Raw genomic sequence first — 22,613 nt, 5'->3', positions numbered from 1 at the left:
TAGTCTACCATTACCACTACTTCATGGATATCAGAGATTTTAGCTGCTCTGTGTAAAAAGTCTTACTTCATTTTCCCCAGGGTGTGGGGTATCTTTAGGGTGAACCCTTATTCTACCCTACAGGGGGGGGTCAGTAAGTGGTTTCCTATAAAGTGTATCTTTTTCTAGGTTGCTCAAAATATGCCTGAACCCCATCCCTTAATTTAACCCTCTTAGGACGTTGAACACAAAAGAAAAAAAAAGTTTGTTTTCTTTGCCCCAGTGAAAAGTGGTTTTACAGATCCTGCTCAGACTTCCTTAACATGGTTTGTCAGCCATACAGTTTTTTTTGTTTTTACTCCAGTAGGCTGACAGGCCATTAAACAGTGTGGAGCTGGCACATTTTACTTGGGTGACTTATTTGAATGCTTGCTGTAAGAATGCGTCCACATCAGCTGTCTCTGCTGCAGCTACCAGGTCATCTTGCATGATCTGTGCTGCAGCTATGTGGTTATCATGCATGATTTTGCCATGCGCTGCAGATTAGTTTGCACATCCATTTCAGAAGTGCATTTTAGCTTACATTATGCTGTATGGCATTATGCCTGAGGTTTACCTCCTGCCTTGGAGAGTCATACTACCCTTTTTGGAAAATTGCTTGGGATTGTACCCAAGTGTTTCATCTACTTGTGTAGGGCTTCTTGATTAAAGATGCAACAGGACGTTGATTCCTGATATCATTTGATCCTTGAAAGATCCCTCAACATTGGGGGCATCTCTTGCCGTTCAGGTTTGTAATTTGTCAGTTTTGTATGTCGTTATTATAGTTCCAGCCAGGAGCTTGGGATCCAATAAGGTATGCATGGCATGAGTGCCCCTTATCCCCCTAGCATAGGGATACTTTATGTATATTTAAATGACTAAGTTTCACCCCCTCGCCCAGGGAATACAAGATTTAAAGAGCTGTGAGAGAGAAGGTGCAGGAGCAGCATACTAGATTGTTCGCATTCTGCCCACTGTAGGTGTCATTGAAGACGAATAGTGAGTATTCACATATCATTACTTGCTATCAGAAAGTTACTGTGAGCCGAAAACTTCACTCAGTTATTTGAAATAGAGGGCCAAGATTAATTGCAGTTTCAAATTCTTTTTCACTGTGGCTTCCAGCAAGTCATTGGGTGTCCAATATTTTAAATCTGTTTTGCCAGTATCCCATAGATGTCAAAATTGGTTGTGCACCCCCAACACATAGGCATGGTTCTGATAAAAAAAAAATGAGAGGAAGGGTGAAGAAGAGAAAAACTCAAATGTTTGACTAGATTCTGAAAAGGGTAGTCTTTTTTGCAGTTAATGAAATTTTGCTTTGAAACTAAATTCTCATGTTTTTCTTGCAACAAACACAGACTGTTGTTCAGCATTGGAAATAGTTTACAGTCTGTTATGCACATTGTGCTTTATTTCTGTGCATTCCCCTCCCATTTGACAAAAAGAATGACTTGATGAAAAAAACTTGTCTGGCTGGAGCAGTGCAGAACAAGAAAATAAAACATGTTAAATATGGGCACTTTAAAATGTTTGCCTTTTGATTTCACATCCTGTTGTGCCTGGATAGCTGTAATGTAGAGTATGTGTAATGAAATGAGTATGATTAATGAACAGTGGAAATAATTTGTAGTTAAATGCCTTGCTTAAATTCAGAAAGATTGCATTGATGCTTGTGACCAAACTTTAGAGTTGTGTTAAAGCAGTAATTCTAGTGTAAGACAAAATAAATGACTAGATTGTTTAATAACAGGAATCTGATTATGCTTTGGGTTGTATGCTTATGAAATAAACTGAGCTGTGGCATTTTGTTCTGCAAATTGCAACCATATTTAAACAAGTGGTATTTCAATGTGAAAGGTGACAACTGGTTAATGTAGGCATACAGGAAACACTATTTGGTGGACAATAGTCTTTCTTCATCTGATCATATTTGAAAATCAGGGAGACTTTCAGTAAGTGCTGCACTAGCAACATTTTGCAAAAATGTTCAAATATCTTCTTCAGCTGGTATATGTAAGCAGAATGAAAAAAGTGGGATATGAATGTAAGTACACGTATAGCATTGTCTCAGTGGGAGAGTGGCTATTCAAAATATGCTGGACATTGCAAGTGAGGGTATTACAGAGAATGTATTGATTGTGTTTTTAGTTTAATTTTAATTTTGGTATAATCATATAATTGAAACTAGAGGTTTCCGTTTCAGAGAAGATTTGAGTAACGAGAAAAAAACAAAAAGCCAGAGGTGACACATTATCCAAGTAGGAGCTGATCCATTTCAAACCAGGGTCCTCAGCCTAGCTTAGCACTTGCATTATGTTATGCAGAGTCAGGCTCCTTCAGTGGGAAAGACTGATAGCAGAGTTATGCAAATCCTCGTGCCCCTTGTCAGAGGGAAAGTCAATTTCCTTGAAGCATCAGTGGAGAAAATGGGGCTTATTTGATTTTAATACACAGATTAAGTGAAATGGGTTGGGAGGCTGACGGTAATGGTTAAGGTGTTTACCTTACAGGTCCATGGTGCAGGGTTTGATTCTTGCTTGGGATAATTGGCTAGGCTTAAAATGGCCCACAAGGGCAGTTAGCCTAGTACTAATCCATGAACCTATGAAAATTCAACTACTGTTAGTCTTTCTTGGCTAATTGTAGTTGAAGATTCCTGAAAGATATTGTGCCATTGAGGAAAGTGATTTGCAGTATTTGACAGAGCAAAATGATTGATATTGTCTTATTTTCATTTGATTTGGCTGTTAATGTGATAGTACAGGTAGTGACATTGTGGCTCACAAGGAAGTTACAAAGCTATTGCTCAGAGATTGCCCAGAAAGTTTTAAAAGCAGTAACAAGTCTATATGAAAAAAGGAAGATATGAACACTTTGTAATTATGATATTGTTCCACAAAGTATTTTAGTAAGATTGTTTGTATTTGTACATAAAGACAGCTCACATTTTGAGTGAAAGATGAATATATCTAGAGTATTACTAAAATCCAGCTGTGTTTTTAGTGGGTGTAAGTATATTTAACTGATTAATTGACCAATATTATAAATGGATTTGTTTCGGAGCAGATTTGGTACCAAATCAGTTTATTTCAGTTTTAATATGTAGATAAATATAATGGGCACAAATTACCAAGAAGTTAATTATTTTTTCATTAAGTAGCTTAAATACATCCCATCTGTTTAAATCAAAACTTAATTGAAACCGTGATAATAAACATTTGCTTTATTGTTGAGCTGGCTAAAGAAAAAGTGAACATCGTCTTCCTTTAAAAGACCTGCTTAGGCCTTGAGTCAGCCTTCAGTAATGTGCTGCTTACAATTTCACTGAGGGCATTTTTATGCCTTTGTCATAGCTAAAGGACAGTGATGTCATTAGAGAACCAGTTATGTTGGTTTGAATAAGTCATGATTCTGTGTACGTATCAGTTAAGACAACTGCTGGGACCAAGTATTGTTATTGTATGTATTTCCCCTGTGTCTATGCAAGTACAGGCTGTTTGGGGCATGGAGATCTGTAAAATCCAGAGTGGCTTCTCAGGTCCAAGGTTAGTGAGACACTGGGGTGGTGTGACACGAGCCTGAGTTAATTTCCAAGTCAAGTGATGCATTTTCTTTTTAACACTTGTGAAAGTTGCCAGATATAAGCTTTCACATGACAGCAAGAAATTCCTCTGTAAGTGCATGATGATAAGTTGTCAATCTTGCCTTCATTCTTGCTGGATGGGTCCGGAGCCAATCCTCGGCTCCGACTTTGCCAATACTAAAGCTCGAGAGCTAATTCCACCGGCTCGAGGCTCCCCTATATCCCACAATGCTAGGCGGTAACTACCCAGATCTCGTTTGCCGCTATAGCTGACGAGGTGCATTTTTCTACCGGCTCAGGCAGGTTAGTCAGATTTTTACCATTAGGTATTACTAATAACCCCCTTTTTAGTTATAAAATATTTTCTATAGTTTAATTCTAATATTTAGTTATATCGACCCCTATCTGTCGAACCCTTCCCCTCTTACTACTTGTTCTAGGCCTTCGGCCCTTCCCTCACCCTAGTCCCTTTTAAGATTAGTGTTGTAGGGGCTTGTGTGTATGTGTTTCTGTATAACTGTAATATTTTAATAATTTTTTCTGTAAAGAGTGTCTGGTTTGTGTGTGTGTATACAGCCTCTCTTACCTTACTATGTCTAAGGATAAGGTCTCAAGCTTCAAGAAGTGTGACTCGTGCTGTCAGAAAATGTCTCTGACAGACGGTCACACTTCTTGTGTGTATTGCCTGGGACCTGTGCACCTGCAGGACTCATGTGCTGTTTGCCATGGTTTCAGCCCTCGAGTCCTTCAGGAACGCAAGAACAAGCTGATCTTGCGGGGCTTATTAAAGCCTGAAGGCCCCCCGACTCAGTCTGTGTCGGGGAAGCCTTCAAAAACTTCAAAGCAGTCAGCTCCTGCTCTTGAGTCGACTGCTGAGAAGTCGAAGCAGGCTTCGACATCTGCTCCGGCCGGAGCCGATGTTCCTAAGCCTCATACTGTTACCTCGGCTCCGGCTGGAGCCGAGGCTGATAAGTCTTTATCGGCTCCGATACCCTTATCGGAGCCACATTCCAGAAAGAGGTCCAGGTCCCCCTCTATCGGATCCGTGCACTCGGCGCCAGGATCCCCTCTCCTTTCGGAGCGGAGTCACAAAACCCATTCCTCTCGGTCTTCTAGGTTATCAGACCATGATTTGCAGAGGGTGGTGAGTAGACTTCTTAAGTCCGAGGCACTGGCCCAAATGCTGCATAGCCCGACTCACCAGTCAGTGGCTATTCCCGTTCCACATTACATTCCTCCTCCGACTCCTTCGAGTTCGGAGCCAAGGCTTGTCGGAGCCATGACTGTCGGTGCATCGGATCTGGTACCTTCCATTTCGGCTCCGTCGTCTGCCCCGATCTCCTCTTTGGAGGGATCTCGGCGCCGAGCTTCCCTCGTCGGCTCCGAGGGAGCGAGTGGCATCGGACCCTTGTCCGACCCCACTCTCCCTCTTGGAGCTTCGGCGCTGGTGAGTTTGGCTCCGACATCGGCTTCGGAGCCGTCTCTGTCGGTGCCGGGAGAGGTCGTTGTCTCTTCGGAGCGAGGGCCTCGGGCCTTGCCTGACAGGGGTGCCTTCGAGGTCATGCGGAGCATGCTAGAACCAGGTTCTGCCCCACAGTCAGCTCCTTCAGCCCCTCCATCTACAGTGCCTGCGGTGATTTCTACTCACCCCCTTGTCCCACACCGCAGAGAGCCAACTCCTCAAGATTCCCCATTGGGAATTTCCTCCTCTTCCGAGGTCTCTCCTGACCCTGCAGGAGATCCCCCTAGGAAGAGGCAGTGCAAGAGGAAGCACATTGACTCCCCTGAGTCTATCACCTCTGACACTGACTTAGAGGAATCTGAAGGGTCCCCCCGATCCCCCTCTGAGGATGTCTCCTTTGCGGACATCCTTGAAATCCTCAAACAGAGGGGGAACTGGCCAGCCCTTAATCCTTCTGAGGATGAGTCAGTGTATCTTGAGGCGTTTGGTTCTTGCCCTTCTACCTCCTGGGTGTCCCCTCCCTTTGACCCCCTTATGGAAGTGGTGGCAAGGAAGGCTTGGACAGCTCCTGACTCAGTGGAACCCACCCCGAGGAGACCATCCAAATTTATTACTGCCCCCAAAGACAAAGAGTTTTTATCCAAAGGTGTCCCTGTTGATGCCATGGTGGTGGCTGCGGCCACAAAGAAGGAGTTAGCTGATCCTTCGGTTCCTGTCCATCCTCCTAATAAGGAATCTAGGACCATGGACAGGTACGGCAAGCGGATGTTCTCGTCAGCGACCTTTTCAATGCGGTCGCTGAACTACTTATGCCACTTCACTCGTCTCCAAAGAGATTTACTCAAGGATATGGGTGAACTGATGAAGGATCCTACAGCTGAGGGGTTCAAAGACACAATGAACTCCCAGTTGGCAACCCTAAATTCCATTATTAACTCCTCCATGCGGCTGGTCTCATACGCAGCAGATGGGGTGAGTAGAGACGCAGGCACAGGTGTTGCCTTACGAAGGCATGCCTGGATGCGGCTATGCAACTTTGCGGACCCTTTCAAGGCGTCCTTCACCAACTCTCCCTTTGATGGATCATCATTGTTTGGTCCACAGGTGAAGGATACATTGACCAGGTGCGAGGTGGAAGGTAAGACTCTCTCTGCCGTAGGAGTCCGTTTTTCTACCCCTTCTAGACCCTATCCCAAAGGTCAAAGGGGAGGAAAGATGTGGTTCCGCAAACAATCCCAGGGAGTCTCATCTGACGCACAAGGCCAATTCCCCTCTAGAGGCAGATGGGGGAATAATAATAGACGCCGCCCTAGAGGCAGAGGAGGTCCGCAAAACCAGGGTAGCAGAGAAATGTTTTCTGACAAACCCTTTCAGCACCCCTGAGGGGCTGCCCGGCTGTCCGCCTTCGGAGGCAGTCGGGGGAAGGTTATCACTGTACCCAAAAGCCTGGCTTTCCCTAACTCAAGACAAATGGGTACAGTCACGAGGGTTACAAAATTCCCTTCATTCACATTCCAACCCAACCAAAAAGATCCCTTCCAGACGTTCCACCCAGTCTAAGGGAACAAGCAGCATTAGAAATTTCGAAGCTGCTATCAAAAAGAGTCATCCAATCAGTCCCGGCAAACCAGCAAGGATCCGGAATCTACTCCAAATTCTTTTTGGTACCAAAAAAAAACGGGACTGGAGACCCATACTGGATCTCAGCTACTTAAACTAGTTTGTCAAGAAAACAAAATTCCAGATGGTCACGCTACAGTCCATTCTACCCTTCTTGGGTCAGGACAATTGGATGTACTCGATAGATCTTCAGGACGCGTACTACCACATCAAAATGAACCGACGCTCCAGGAGATATCTCCGCTTCAGGCTGGGAGCCAGTCACTACCAATTCAGGGCCCTGCCCTTTGGTCTCACTACAGCCCCCCGGGTGTTCACCAAATGCATGGCAGTGGTCACGGCTCACTTGAGACGCCAAGGATTCCAGGTGTTTCCATATCTGGACGATTGGCTCCTTACTGCCACCACCAGACATCAGCTTCTCCTATCCAGGGACTTCACCATTCAATCTTGTCAAGCTCTAGGCATTTCAATAAATTTCAAAAAATCTGCCTTGTCGCCTTGTCAGTCTAATCATTTTATAGGCGCCACCTTAGATACACAGACCCTTTCAGCCAGACTCACAGAGCAGAGGGTGTTAGACATCCGGAACCAAGTGTCCCTTCTCTTACAATGTGTCAAAGTCAAAGCCAGACTGGTGTTGAAGGTACTAGGACTCATGGCAGCAGCTATTCCCCTTCTCCCCTTAGCTCACTTTCACATGAGGATCCTCCAATGGATGCTTTTTACTCAATGGTCCTTTCAACGACTCCCGATGTCCCATACCATACTGATAACTCAAGTATGCAAGAATCAACTGTCTTGGTGGATCACGTCACCTCAGCTTCTCCAAGGAAGACCCTTCACCCCCCCCCCCAGTTGCCACGTTAACAACAGATGCCTCCCTGATCGGGTGGGGGGGGGCATTATCAGGGCAGGACAGTCCAAGGCACGTGGCAACCCTTCGAGTGCCACTTGCACATAAATGTCTTAGAGATGAGAGCAGTGCTTTTAGCGTTGCAAGCCTTTCACGACTCTCTTCCCAAGGGGACTATTGCAATTCAAATGGACAACATGTCCGTAGTGTGGTACATCAACAAACAAGGCGGAACCAGATCATACCCTTTATGTCGAGAAGCACTCAGACTTTGGCAATGGGCGATCTTTTCTCAGCATTTTCTGATAGCAACGCATATTCCCGGGAAATCCAACGTTATTGCAGACAAATTGAGCAGAGCAATTCTCATGCCACACGAGTGGTCTCTAAAGAAATCAGTTCTAGAAGAAGTATTCCTAAGATGGGGCCAACCTTGCTGCGATCTTTTTGCTACTCCCCAAAACAGCAAGTGTCACGACTTCTTCACTGTCTTCCCGTTACCAGGCTATCCCACCAGAGACGCTCTAGTCCACGATTGGCCCCGGGGACTTCTGTATGCCTTTCCCCCCTTTCCACTGATACCTCAACTAATTCAGAAAGCCATCGCCTTGAGAGTGACAATGATCCTCATTGCCCCTTACTGGTCTCGACAGATATGGTTTCCCTTTCTTCATCGTTACCTTTTGGAGCAGCCTTGGCATCTGGACCCAGTACCAGATCTAATTACCCATCAATCGGGTCAGCTGCACCAATCTCTGTCTTCTCTAAACCTCACAGTGTGGTTTCTCTGATTCCAACCTTAGCCAGGCTTCCCTCAATATCTCGGTCGGTCCGAGATATTTTGATAGCCTCTCATAAATCCTCTACCCGGAAGATTTATACTAGCAAGTGGAAACGTTTTTCCCTTTGGGCATCATCGAAAAACATAGATCCCTTTACTGCACCTATCCAGTCTATTTTAGACTTTCGAGCAGAACTCTTTCATTTAGGATCTTCTGCATCAACCATTAGAGTTCAATTGGCTGCCATATCAAATTTTCATGTTGGTGTCTCAGAATCCAGCATCATGGCTCACAAACTCTGTAAAGCCTTCTTAAGGGGTGTATTTCTTCTCAAACCTCCAATCCAAGACCCTCCGCCTCAATGGGATTTGAACTTGGTTCTGGCATCTTTAATTCTTCCCCCCTTTGAACCGGCGGCTTCATGTTCTCTGAAGTTGCTCTTTTGGAAGACACTTTTTCTGGTAGCTATAACTTCAGCGAAAAGAGTATCTGAACTCCATGCTCTGTGCAGTCGTCCTCCTTACTTAGTTTTTCACAAAGACAGGGTATCCCTCCGGACTAATCCATCCTTTTTACCTAAAATTTCTTCTCAAATTAACCTAAACCAAGTTATTGATCTCCCCGTTTTTTTCCCTAACTATTCAAATAGGTCAGAGCAAAAGCTGCATTTTTTGGATGTTCATCGCCAACTGAGATATTACTTAGACAGGACTAAACAATTCAGGAAATCTGATCAATTGTTTCTGTCATATGCAGAAGGTAGATTGGGCCTTCCAGTCACTAAAGTATCCCTTTCTAGATGGCTCACGTCTACAATTACTTTCATCTATGAGATCAGACATCAAAAACTACCCTCAAGACCTAGAGCTCATTCAACTAGGGCATTAGCTACATCCATAGCCTTTCAGGACAGGTTGCCAATAGATTCAATTTGTGCAGCAGCCACCTGGGCTTCTCCTCATACATTCATTTCACATTACAAATTGGACATGGTTTCCAGAAGCCGTGACAATTTTGGTTCCACTGTTCTCAAGAGTCTGTTCCGATAGGCCACCCGGGATAAGGTGCTAGGGACGCGGTCCCATCCAGCAAGAATGAAGGCGAGATTGACAACTTAACATTAAGAAGTTATGTACCTACCATAACGTTCCATGTTAGTTGTCTTCTCGCCTTCTTTCTTGCGTCCCTCCCTCCTTCCCCCAAGCCTGGACAGACCGACCGGAATTCTTTTGTGCTTCTTCTTCTGAAAATTGTTACTCCCACACTTTCTCCCACCTCTTCTATCTTTACTGAGGTCTGCCTTTCCTTTACGCAGACTGTTTGAGGTGGGTTTCCCTACTCCATTCTATGGAGACTAGGATTGCTTGGTATAGCTATCAAACGAGATCTGAGTAGTTACCGCCTAGCATTGTGGGATATAGGGGAGCCTCGAGCCGGTGGAATTTGCTCTCGAGCTTTAGTATTGGCCGAGTCGGAGCCGAGGATCGGCTCCGGACCCATCCAGCAAGAAAGAAGGCGAGAAGAAGACAACTAACATGGAACGTTATGGTAGGTACATAACTTCTTATTTATTGTGATATTTACAGAAATATGAAAACATGTGCATAATTGTATAATTAGCAAAACAAATAATACTAGATATTTCTCAAGCTGTGCAACTTACAGTGCAAATGTCTGACGCTTTTTTCAACAATGTCTAAGACTTCACTTAATGTCATGCAATAGTTTGTAAGTCACTTACTTTTTGAAGTATTAAGTGCATATGAAAATATTGCTTAGTTTCATAATTACTAGCAAACAAGTAGCAATATTTCCAGTATAGTGTAATATAAACCAGCACTGACAGTGAATTGTCCTATCTCTCACACACATTGGGGTTTCACACCATACACCTCGGTAACACGTAGATCTCTTGGTGCCAAACAAAGATTACTTTCTCTACTGTAGAATATACTAGACTAACAATCTTAGTGTCGTTTTGTTAATACCTCCTTGCCCTTTCTAATTCTGCCTATTATTAGCTAGTAAGTCAGTTAAAGAACAAGAGCCATAAAAATTCTGGACACCGTAGGAGTGGTATGAGTATCAACTGAAAATATACATAAAAGGTTATGAGTTTGGCTTGTTATATTACTTCAAACTAACTAGGCTTAGTATAATTTAGTTTGATATTCAGGTATTGTACTGCCTTGTTTACTTTTTGCTTTTGTTACTTAGTTCTTTCGGCTTTTTTTCCCGGTTAGAGGTCGCCACAGAGAAACTCCGGTCCGCTAATGATTGGCAGTAGAGTTTTACAGTGCCGAGGTGCCACCCTGACGCCCCAACCTTTAATGAAGGCACGCCCATTCATGCATGTCTTTCAAACGCCACTCGATCGCAGGGACGACATGCAGCCTCCACACAGAAGGCGCTCCAGCCAAGAATCGAACGAGAGAACCTCTTGCTGTGAGGCGACAATGCTACCGCTGCACCACCGCGGCTCTTTTGTTACTACTTGAAGGAAAACTGGTTAATACTTCATTCAACATGACTTACTTTAATAACATGAAGTAAGTCATGTCAGTAGTGTGCACTCTGTACTTATTTCACTGTATACGTTTCTTGAGGTTAAAGAAGCTTGTTTAGATATCCTTTATTAGTAAAGTACTTCATTTCTTCCTTCTTGCTGTGCCACATACAGTGCTGTAGTAAGCAGTAACAGAAAGGGGAATTGTATTTAGCCACATGTGCAAAATGGCTGTTAACTATAAAAAGCTTCTTTCATCTATGGAACTATAATCATATATATTGAAGCTTTAATTTTCTAAAGTTAATTTCCATGGTGCTTAGTTTCTGTTATCCCCTATCCCAGTTATAAGCCCTTTTTTGACAGGATGCACTTTTTATAAAACATCCAACATATTTTTCAGTCTTTATGGGAAATTAGTTGCTTTCATTTGAGTCTCTCCTCTGAGTAAAAAAGACATAGTGAAAATGCTCTTGTATTTATTTTGTTTTCTCTCACTTTCAATAAAATCCTAAATATGGATGTATTTTTCTAAAATGTTATGTACCTCCCCTGTGAAAAATAAAAGCAAATTATAGTTTTTGTGAACAAACCTTTGTTCACTGCTTTACACATTTTATAATTTGATATTTGGAAAGGTAAAATTAATAAAAATGTGAAAGGTTTCTCATCTACAGGGCTATATTTGTAATTTGTCTGTATCTCTGTATCTGTCTCTGTCACTATACGTAGCTTTCTTTTTATAAACTGAAGAAGCAATAAAAAAGAGAATATAACTTTTTAAATATGGAGTGAAGATCTGAGACATTTATCGCTGATTAACCAGTTAGCACTTTACCATGGAAATCTAACAGATCCTTCCCATCTTGGACTTGTAAAATGTTTTAATAATGAGAAATTTTGCAGAAGACCTGATAAGAAGCAGTTCGATTTTTTTTTCTTTTTTGGTATTAAAGATGGAATTTAAGAAGCTACATGTCATATAATTTCAAAGTCTTAAACACAGTGCAGCACGTATGGAAGGCCATACGAACTTTCTATATTGTTTGATCTGTACAGTTTCCAGTTCCATGTATCAGTTGTTTATTAATTATATTCAAGAAGATTCTGTCATTAAAATACTTCATTATTGCTTAACTTGAAGAAAAAGCTTTTGATGCCCATTTTATCTTTATTATTTAACCAGTCTGCAGAGCAGTGGATGTATGTTTTATGATGGAAATGTCTGTGGTCATCAGGGGCTGTACAGAGCATCTCTTCAGAGTCCAGTCTGAACTACTGTTTTCTGTTGACCAGGAGCAGAATCATGGCGTGTCCCAGGGGGTTATAGTCCTCTGTTGAGGGTCTAATGCTGACTTTACCCTGTTACTATGATTTGCTTTCTTTTAATTCACAGATGACACCACATTTGTTTGCATGTGTGTACATGTGTATGTTTTTTGTTTGTTGAGGTTAGCAGTTTCTGGCCAAGTAATCTGTATACTTGTCTTCAGATCTGATGAAGTGTAAGCAAGTTTAAAAAATAAAAAAAAATGAAACTCTGTCTTCGTTTGTAGCAGATTAATGATTCTTAAGTTTCTACAGCATGTATTGCACTTGCATATTCAAGCATTTCTTAGTATTTTACCTTCAAGACTTAAAGTAAGCCTGACACTTGTGGGGACCAGTTTGATAGGTTAAAACTAGTCACAGGTAAGTTCTATGAACATTAAGTGAACTATGGCTGAGAAGAAAGCTCAGATAATTAGTCTGAGTGACGTGAAGCACCTGCATAAGAGCTTGCCTTCTTGGGACAGATGACTGAAGTCCTGACTGTGATTTAGGTGACCGAGGTCCGATTAGCATCTCTGGCACTGGAGAGGCAAGGCAGGGAGAGAGAGAGGAGTGAAGGGATGTGGCTTTGCCTCTGCTGGTGCGGAGAGCATACACTCAGACAATACAGTGCAATGTGATTTTCTCTAGGTAAGACAGAAGAAACCCCTGCCAAGTGTTTTTTTTTTGGGGGGGGGGGGGTTGCTTGTGGAAGTGATGGGATGTGTCCTCCTTGGAGCTTTGTCAGGTGCTCATTGGAGGAGTAGGGTCAGAAACCATAAAAAGTTCAAACCACCCCTGATGGCTATCTAAATGACAGTCCTCCTTGGTCACCCATCTCCAATGTGATGGGGAATGAGTAGGCAACTTGGCTTGGAGGAGGGCTGATGAACAACAGACAACACGGGCAAAAAATGACAAAAAATAGTGCAATAACTTTATAAAAGTATGACTTTGCTTTAAGTGCATGAACGTTTGAGAGGTGTCAGTTGAGATTGCTTGGGCATCTAATCATGATGCCTCTGGAGCAGCCCCGGAAATACAGTGCATATTATCTTTTGGCTTGTCTGAGAACACCTGGTGATCCCTCAAGATGAGCTGCAGACTTTTGCTAGGGATAAGTTGTTTATTCTTCATGGATCATTTGGCTACCGTATGACCTTCACTAAGATAAGCATTATAAAAATCAGATGGCTATATCATGCCATATGTTTTAATTTAACATTCCCTTTGCAGTTTTTAAGTTAATATTTTATGTCTTGTAGCTAAAAATCATTCTAAGCAGTTTTTTAAAGAAATTGAAAAAAAGTCTGCATCTGTAGAATAGTACCTTATAGCATTTCCTTTTACATTTTTCAGAAAGGAAAAGCCTTGATTCAAGAAAACAAGAAAATACAGATAGGTTACCAAAGCAGCAGAGCTGCAGAAATTGTGCACTTACTCTGCTAGGAAGAAGTTACTGCACGTGTGAGAGCAGGGTGGTTTGTTTTTAAGTGAAACTGACTCTTTCAGTAGTTCTCCATGTAGGAGTATAATGCAGTGAAATGGGCAACCAGACCCAAAACATGGTTACCCACATAGGCTTTTAATGCACTGAGGCTGGCAATTGTACCAAAAACAGGGTGATGCATGCAGGTTTCTAATCAATTCCATAAATTGTGGCTATCAGCCAGCCCCAAAACAGGGTCACACATGCAGGGATTATAAATAACAGCAGCTGTCTGGTTATATTGCAGTTTTCAGTGAATATTAACTGCCGGGTAATGGTTTAATCATTTTGTGTATCTCTTGTTTGCTTCTGTAGCATACACTTCAGAACTTAACTTGGATGGTTGATTAATCATTCAGTCTGCTAAATAAGTGAACTGTTCACACACACAGTTTTCCAACCAAGGTTAGGTTACAGCAACTCTGCTCTGTTCATATGGCTGTTGTATAGCTGACACTTGGTTCTGGGTAGTGCTCTTACTTCTCAACTATCCATGATTTTGACTCACTTAAAATCAGTGATACTTTGTTGATTGTTTTTCAACACCTTGATCTCAAATAATGCCATTTTTTGCATTTCCTGTAGTAGAACAAGACTGTAGATTAATTTGCGCATTCTTATTTTGTCAGCTTTCTAAATGATTGGTACTAATATTTAAAAAAAGTGTTTTGATTCTTTTATCCCTGAGTTTGGTGCTAAGAGGTTGAGAGCTACTATGGTTCTTTGTGAAGTGACTGCTGTGCTGTGTTGTAAGCACCGTGAAAATGTTAGATGGTTGTATACTGATTTTTACTGTTTGTTTACATTAACTCTTGTTTTAAGAATATTCACAAGTCACAAGTTCCTTTTGCTATGTAAACAATGGTGTCTTTAGTCCTGAATTTCAGTGAGCTGCAGTAAGGACATCATCTTGATTTATTTCCTTAATGTGGTGAGGCACCAACAACTGTTCATATAAGTAGCCAAACAGCGAGACTAGTTAGTAAGAAGCGCACCATACAAATCCATTGTAAAACAATGGTGTATAGCATTAAATGCCATGAACAGTACATTCATGCTGCTGCAGTTCACACTCTCTAGACTCTTATGACAGTAAGTTACTAAGACTGGCAGAGGAATATGGAAAGAGTGGTCTGTTCTGGAGAAACAGTGGAAATCTATATAAGAAAGTTTGATTATAACATAGTAAAAGTTTTTTTTTGTTTGTTTTTTGTCGCTCTAAACTCTTCTTGACAGCTGTTTGACTTGACCCTTTTGACCAAGCCCTCCTACCCACCCTAAAGAGTAAATAGGGAAGACTTTATTGTGTCTGCAGCTGGGGAGAGGAGGACAGAGAGGAGATCACAATGCCCCAGAATGGCATCATCCACACAGCTGCATATGAGATTTTTTTGCCAACCCTTACTGAGTAGAGTTGCTGATGTCATGTATGTCACCAATTGTTGTATCATTTTATCATCAGCCCCCTTCCATGCCAAATTCTATTGCAATCTGCTATGCAATCATAGCACTGTTTCTCTCCCTGGAAGTGTGCAAAATCACAGCCAATTAGATGGTAACTGCTGAAAGTAAATGTACAACTCAGTGGGGTGTGTGTGCATGTTTTCTTATTATGTAATATACAAGAATTACAATTTTTTCTGTGTAGTTACTGAATTTTTACAAATATTTAAATAGCAATGGCATCTCAACAACTTATAGTGTGTGAGAGAGTTGGTAAATGTAATATGCAGGTTAGTTCATTATGGTCTAAATTACCTTTATTATTAATCTAGCTGGAGTTACTGTCTCATTTGTACAGGTTTGCCAGATTTGTTATGGGACAGGTAGGGACCAAAATAAATAAGTAAATAAAAGTTACTTAGGTTCATAGGTTGGTACTAGGCTACCGGCCCTAGGGCCTGTACAAGCCTAGCCATAACTATTCCCTGGCTATTTCTTCCCATACTATTTACTTCCCTGGACCCCTGTCTAAGTCGCCCTGACTGACGTGATCCCTGGGGTGAATTTCCTTTCTCCCATCCAACCATCAAGGTTCCTTTTGAAGAGGGCCAAAGAGGTGCTCTGCTTGATATGTATGGGCAGTCTATTCCAGAGTCTGGGCAGTCTCTGGGTCAGGAACCTATCCCTCCAGCGTGTTTTGTTTATTGTGATGACAAGGTTCACACAAAGTGAAGACAAAAAAAAAAAAAATGGGTGTCTAATGCGCAACATCAGGCTGTTCCTCATTAAACACAAGTAGCTCTGTGCTTGGCGCGTATGCCAGCATATGAGCCCATCAAAAAATCGCACAGCGGAGACCCTCTTCTGTTCAATGTGGAACATCAGGCAGTTCCACATTAAGCAGAAGTAACTCTGTTTTGCGATTTTTTTTGATTAGCTCGTATACCGGCATACGGGCCAATCAAAAAAAAAAAAAAAAAAAAAGTGAAGCTGTTTCGCCAGGATTTTACCTGGCAGTACAGGACTCGGGGATCAGGCTGCTGATCCCTGGACAGTCCTGCTCAAATAGGGACATCTGGCAAACCTACATGTATAGTTTGATTCCAATGCATTCTGGGTAAGCAGAAACAATATACTATAGTATGTGGTTGTACAAGTGCATTAGCAAGTGTTCATTTTCAATGTACGATCTTTCATCTGCAAGACCAAGTTGATAACTTCTCAGTCGTCATATTTCTTAATCATCATCATAATTAATAGTCATAATTAATCATCATGTTTTATCGTCAGACAAAGCCATTGATTTTGTTTCTCACTACAACCGACATTCCATGGATGTTCTTCGTGTTTCACTGTTGCAGTCATCACATTTTGGGTTAATTGCCTGCAGGGTAGCCCTCAGCCGGCCTGAATACCAGAGTCTTCGGATTTCTGCATCGGATGCTGTCCCTTCTTCCATGACATCAGGTTGTCAGGGGTATAAAACATGCAGCCGATGCCATTACATCAGTCTTTCTTGCTGTGTGGTGCCCGAAGCAGAAGCAGTTCGCAAGTGCCAGTCGGCCATCTCTTGAAATTTTCGTTTTCGAGTTTGACCTGAAGTCTTCAGAAGAGATAAGTACCCCGTTGGGGATCTTTTTTTCTTGCTCCAACCGATGTCAGTAAAAGTTAACAATTGTCTTGCCTGTGGAAAGCAAATACCTCATAGAGATTTTCATTCTTACTAGATCCCTTGTTTAGACCCAGACCACAACGTCCCTCGCTGTCGGATTTGTGCCTTGTTCAACCCCCAAACTATTCATCGTCAGGCTATTTTTGCAGCCAATTGCTTTCATACTTGATCTCAGTACTCTGAAATGGCTTTGTTAAGCTATCCGACTACCGATCTTCTGAAAAAACGTAAGGATAAAGACAGAGACAGACCGCATAGGTCCAAAACTGCTGATGACGCTTCCGTTAAGCTAGTTGCCAGTCCGCCGGTACTCAGGCACTTTCGCAGCCCCTGATACCCGCTACTTCAGATTCGCAGGCCTCTACTGAGACCCTTTCGGAGTCCGGTATGCCGCGAGATGCATCTTCGACTATGGAACCTGGAACCTATGGATGTCTCTACCTTGGATTGGTCCGGAGCCGCTGTGCAGGCACCAGCTTCTGAGGGTGTATTTAGGCCTACGGACAGTCATATTAAACTGACGCCATTGTTTTCATCCAGGCCAAAATCTCGCAATACACCTAGAAAACCGGCGACAAAACCACAGGCTCAGGCCCATATGCCTCAAAAACAAATGCGTAGAATGGCTGAAGACCTTATTACCTTAATTAGGGGAAGCCAACCTTCCCCCTCTAAGAGACCTAGAACTGAATTTCTTTCTAAGTCTCCTGATCAGGAATCTGATATTTCTGCTCCTTCTGATTACCAGAATTTGCCCTGATCTACTTATGAGGATTCTGATGCAGAGGATTCCATTCCCTCTGCTTCTCCTCCAGAAGATCTTTCTTTCGGTGAAACCTTGCATATACTCTTAGGGAGCATTTCCGCTGGGAAAGCCAGGATTACTCTGGAGTCCAAAAAGAGACTTACTCTTACTTACTTACTCCTCCCTCAACACAGGCCCTTAGCTATCCCTTCTGTTCTGGACATTGTAGATGATGCTTTCTTGGAATCTAGCCTTACCCCAGGCACAATGACTTAACCTTAAACCTTCCAAGCCCTGCTCAGCTACCTGCTCCCTTAGGAGGAAACCTCGCCCTGCATGCAAAAAACTGGGAACTCATTACCCAAGTCAAATGGGTTTTAAACATAGTTTCCCAAGGATACAGATTCCACTTCCACACATTACCAACCCCAAATGGTTGGCAAGGCCTACCCCCAAATCAATGGATGGAGGCCCAACAGCAGGTTCTCTCTCTTATCAGTATCAGGGCTATTCAACCCATCCTAGCAGAACAAAGGGGACAAGGTTTTTATTCAAGACTTTTTCAGGTACCCAGAAAAGACAATTCCTGGTGTCCTATCCTGGACCTCTCTATTCTCAACACCTTTCTGGTGGTTCCAAAATTCAGAATGCTAACTCTTCAACAGCTTCTTCCTATACTAGGCAAGGATGCCTGGCTGGCAACCCCAGACTTAAAGGAAGCTAACCTGCACTCCCAATAAGGGAATCTTGCAGGAAATGCCTACGCTTCAGGGCAGACTCCATTCACTATCAATTCTCTGCACTTCCCTTTGGCTTATCTACTGCGCCCAGGGTATTCACAAAATGTCTAGCTCCATTGCATTTTGCAGGCAGAGAAATATTCAAATTTACCCATACTTTGGACGATTGTCTGATTCAGGCAGAAAGCCAGGACTTGCTATTACAACACCTGGCATTTGTAAAGAAACTTCTAACCTCACTGGGGTACACCATCAACGAAAATAAATCTCACCTAGTACCCTGCCAACAGATTGTATTCCTGGGAGCAAGCTTGAACACAACTTCCCAGATGGCATTCCTCACTCCAGAGAAACAAGTCTATTTGACAACCTACTTCAAACTATTGGCCACAAAACCCCAGCTGTCTACAAGGAAAATACTGCAAGCCCTAGAGTTCATGGCCTTAATTCCATATGCAAGACTGCATATGAAGAAACTTCAATGGTATCTAAAAAGCCTATGGTGTCAACATTCTCAGGACTTGAAAACAATGATTTCTATCATTCCTTGTATGAAGACAGAGTTCCTTTGGTGGGCAGAGGCCTGCTACCACAACACGGGACTCCCTTTCACTCTACCTACTGCCATCCAAACCCTAACAATAGACGCATCAGACTATGCATGCAGGGCTCTCATGGCAGATCAGTGCATTTAGGGCAAATGGAACCCGAGACAGATGCACCTGCATATCAGTCAAAAAGAAATGTTAGCTGTACAGAATGCTCTGACAACCTTCAAAGACCACATTTTTTCCAGGACAACTATTGGTAAAGACAGACAACACCACATTTATGTGGTACATAAACAAGCAGTGGGGAACCCACTCGTACTCTCTCTGCAGACTAGCTGTGGCTCTGTGGAACACAGCCTTAAGCTACTAAGTACACCTAAAAGCTCAATTCCTGCCAGGCAAACTAAATTCACTGGCAGATGACTTGGGCAGAAATCTCATAGACCCACACGAATGGAAACTAGAACCCAGAATATTCAACTTCTTGAGGAACAAATGGGGGACTCCAGAGGTAGACCTGTTTGCCTCCCATCAGAACTACCAATTGAGCAAATTCTGCACAAAAACTCCCCACAGTCAAGCTTGGAAAGTGGATGCCCTGTCCTTTACCTGGGAAAGCCTCTTGGTTTATGCCTTTCCCCCTCTGCCTTTCCTCTTGAAGGTTCTAGTAAAGATCAAACAGGACAAGCCAAGGACAATACTGATTGCACCAGACTGGCCACGCCAGCACTGGTACCATCTCTTGCGCAGTATGACACTGCTGCAACCATGGCACCTGCCTCAGACCCCTTCCCTGCTGTCCCAGCATGCGGGCCAGATTCTGCACCCTCAGCTTCAAACCCTAAACCTTGCAGCCCGGCTAATTCTAGCATCCCCCAGTAAGCAGGTGCTGGATGTCATTCTGGAGGCAAGGAGGCCTAGTACTAGAAAATCCTATGCTGAAAAGTGGAAAAGATACTGTTCCTGGAGCCAGGCTCAGGAGATGGGCACAACGGTGCCCAGCTTACCTCATATTCTACAGTACGAAACAGAAATTCTCCACAAGGGCCTATCCTTCTCGTCAGTTAAAATTCATGCCTCTGCCATTTCAGCACGTTATAATGCTGAGCCACCCCTCTTCTCTCACCCCTTGCTAAAACAATTCCTTAGAGGGGCCAAAATGTTAAGACCCCCCCAGGAGAGCTCCCACTCCAGCCTGGGACCTTAACTTTGTATTGGAAAAGCTCCCCCCCCCCCCCTTTGAGCCAGCTGCAACAGCAGAGTTGAAATTCCTTTCTTGGAAAACAGCCTTCCTTCTTCATCACTTCAGCAAGAAAAGTGTCTGAATTGCAGGCCCTCATTGGAACCCTTCATTATCTTCCATACGAACAGGGTTTCCCTCAGGTCTAATCCTTCCTTTATGCCCAAGGTGGTGTCTAGTGTGGCCCTAAATCAGTCCATTCATTTGCCTACTTTTTTCCCTAATCCACAAAACAAAGGGGAACGAATACTGCACTCTGGACATGCACAGACAGCTTAGATTTTATTTGGACAGGACTACGCCTCTCAGAAAATCTGAACAGCTGCTAGTTGGCTTTGCTGCTGGGGCAGAGGGGAAGGCCATTTCAAAGCAAACCATTTCCAAATGAATAACCCATTGCATTCATTTCTTCTACAAGCACCATGGAAAGCCTACTCCACAGGGGATAAGATCACATTCCACCAGGGCTGCATCTACCTTTGCAGCTTTTCTCAGAGGAGTCCCTACCAGAGACATCCTAGAAGCTGCTACCTGGAGCTCTGTACATGCCTTCACTAAGCATTACCACATGCCTGTCTTTTCTAAATCCAGAGCTGGATTTGCCACTGCAGTCTTGCAGGGCTTAATAGCTGGCCCTAATGCTCTTTAACTTACTCCTCCTTTCCTTAGCTTTGGGTTATCAACCCAAATGTGATGACTGCAACAGAGAAACATGAAGAACATAGTACAGTTGTGTACACTTACCATAAATGTAGATGTTCAAGTGTATTCACTGTTGCAGTCCTGGTTACCCTCCCTCCAGCCCCCTGACTTCCCTTGGCTCTACCTTTCCTTCTTGTTTGGTATATTTATTTTTTCTGGTGTATTTGCTTTTTGATGGGGGTTTACCATACTATGTAATTGCTTCCTATTGTGGGGGCACCTGATATCTGGGGCAAGAAAAACTGATGTAATGGCGTCGGCTGCATGTTTTATACCTCTGACGACCTGACGTCATGGAAGAGGGACAGCATCCGACGCAGAAATCCCACGACTCTGGTGTTCAGTCCAGCTGAGGGCTACCTGCAAGCAGATAACCCAAATGTGATGACTGCAACAGTGAATACACTTGGATATCTACATTTATGGTAAGTGTACACAACTGTACTTTATTTCCCCTAGAGAGAAGGACCCCTACTTTCTTAATTATTCATAGTGAAATCAAACTGAGATTGATTTCTTATCCTTTGCAGTGTCCATTCTACTGAGTTAAATTATTAATACTATATAAGCTTAAGTAACCTTAGAATTCAGTGTTGCTTGCTAGCAACATCAGCATAGAAGTCACATGACAATTTTCTTTCTCTTCTGTCCAACAAAGTCATCCACACACACACACGTATATGGAGTTGCAAGTTTCACCTTCTCACTCTGTGGTGTAAGATTTTTTTTTTTTTTTTAAATCTAGGCAGTAATTGAATGTACTATGTATTTCAGTGTTTCACTCTTAAAGAATTTCAGGAGCTTCACTTCTTTTTCGTCAGCTTATTTTTTTCCACAACTGTAAAAGTTTTGTGTGTACTAATCTGCTGCTTTTTTTTCAGTTGTATAACTTTTAAGTGTCCTACACTTGATTTTTTTTTTTTAAGCAAAGTGAAATGCTTGACCACATTTTTAAAGATCCATCTCTGTATTGTTCTACAGATCATAGAGGATGATCTTCCCATAGAGTCAAAACATGAAGTAGATGGTGGTGTGCAGTCCAAAGAGGTAAAGGTTGAAACTTCTCTTGAGGAAGATGATCATTCATATGACAAAGATGACGATGACGACGAGGAGGATGACAGAGATGATGGAGATAGGGATGATGAGGAGGAAGAGGAGGATTATGAAGATTCTGTAAAGGTGAGCATATTAGCTTCAAATTTTTGAAAATTAAATTTGCTCGTAGTTAATAAATACATTGGTGTGGAATCATTGAAAGTTGCTTATATGTTTGCTTATCATATTAGAGTAAATATTGTGTGGTGTGGTAAATTATTAATTTGTCTTATAATGGTTTAGCATGGGCTAGAAAAAAATAAATATAAGCTGTTGATGTCAGTTGTTGTTGAAGCTTTGTTAATGGTAATTGAATAATTGAGTTTATAGTATGTGGGATATTTAAGCAATAACCCACGCCTGGGTGAGGGTAATGCTGGATTTTACCCATGGTTGGTGTGGTTTAGGCCACGAGGGCGAAGCCCGAGTGGCCAAACAGAGACAACCATGGGTAAATCCAGCATTACCCACACCCAGAAGTGGGTTATTGCTGTTATACAATGACATTATTTAAGGAAAAAAATGCTTACTTTTCTTAAATAATGGCATTGTATAATGTGCTGCCCTTCCGCAGCTGTCCGGTATTCTGCGGCAGTTCTAATGTACTGTGCATGCGCAGTACATCAGAACTGTGTGTGGAAGCAACGGAGAAAGGAAGATCTTAGTTGCTTTTTAAAAGGTGTCTTGCTATGTTAAACTCATTTAACATAGCGAGATTACAGCAACGGAAACGGCGACCAAACCTTTTTCCATTAGTATAAGTCTGATTTACAACGGGCACGCTGACCA

At 42.6% G+C, this 22,613-nt stretch overlaps 1 protein-coding gene across 1 annotated transcript in view; it reads left to right on the top strand.

The window, feature by feature from the left end:
* Nucleotides 1-22,613, top strand: part of LOC122813583 (glucosidase 2 subunit beta-like) — a 1,646,077-nt gene that overhangs the window by 258,644 nt on the left and 1,364,820 nt on the right. The window contains exon 3 of the mRNA XM_044085989.1: nucleotides 21,708-21,908. The gene's annotated coding sequence lies outside the window, so the exon portion shown is untranslated. The remainder of the gene's footprint in view (nucleotides 1-21,707; nucleotides 21,909-22,613) is intronic.

Source organism: Protopterus annectens, chromosome 10.part0 (genome assembly GCF_019279795.1).
Source record: "Protopterus annectens isolate FY-2018-M chromosome 10.part0, PAN1.0, whole genome shotgun sequence".
Classification (NCBI taxonomy): Eukaryota; Metazoa; Chordata; order Ceratodontiformes; family Protopteridae; genus Protopterus; species Protopterus annectens.
The sequence above is the reverse complement of the archived record's forward strand: the minus strand, read 5'-3'. Positions and strand labels throughout refer to the sequence as shown.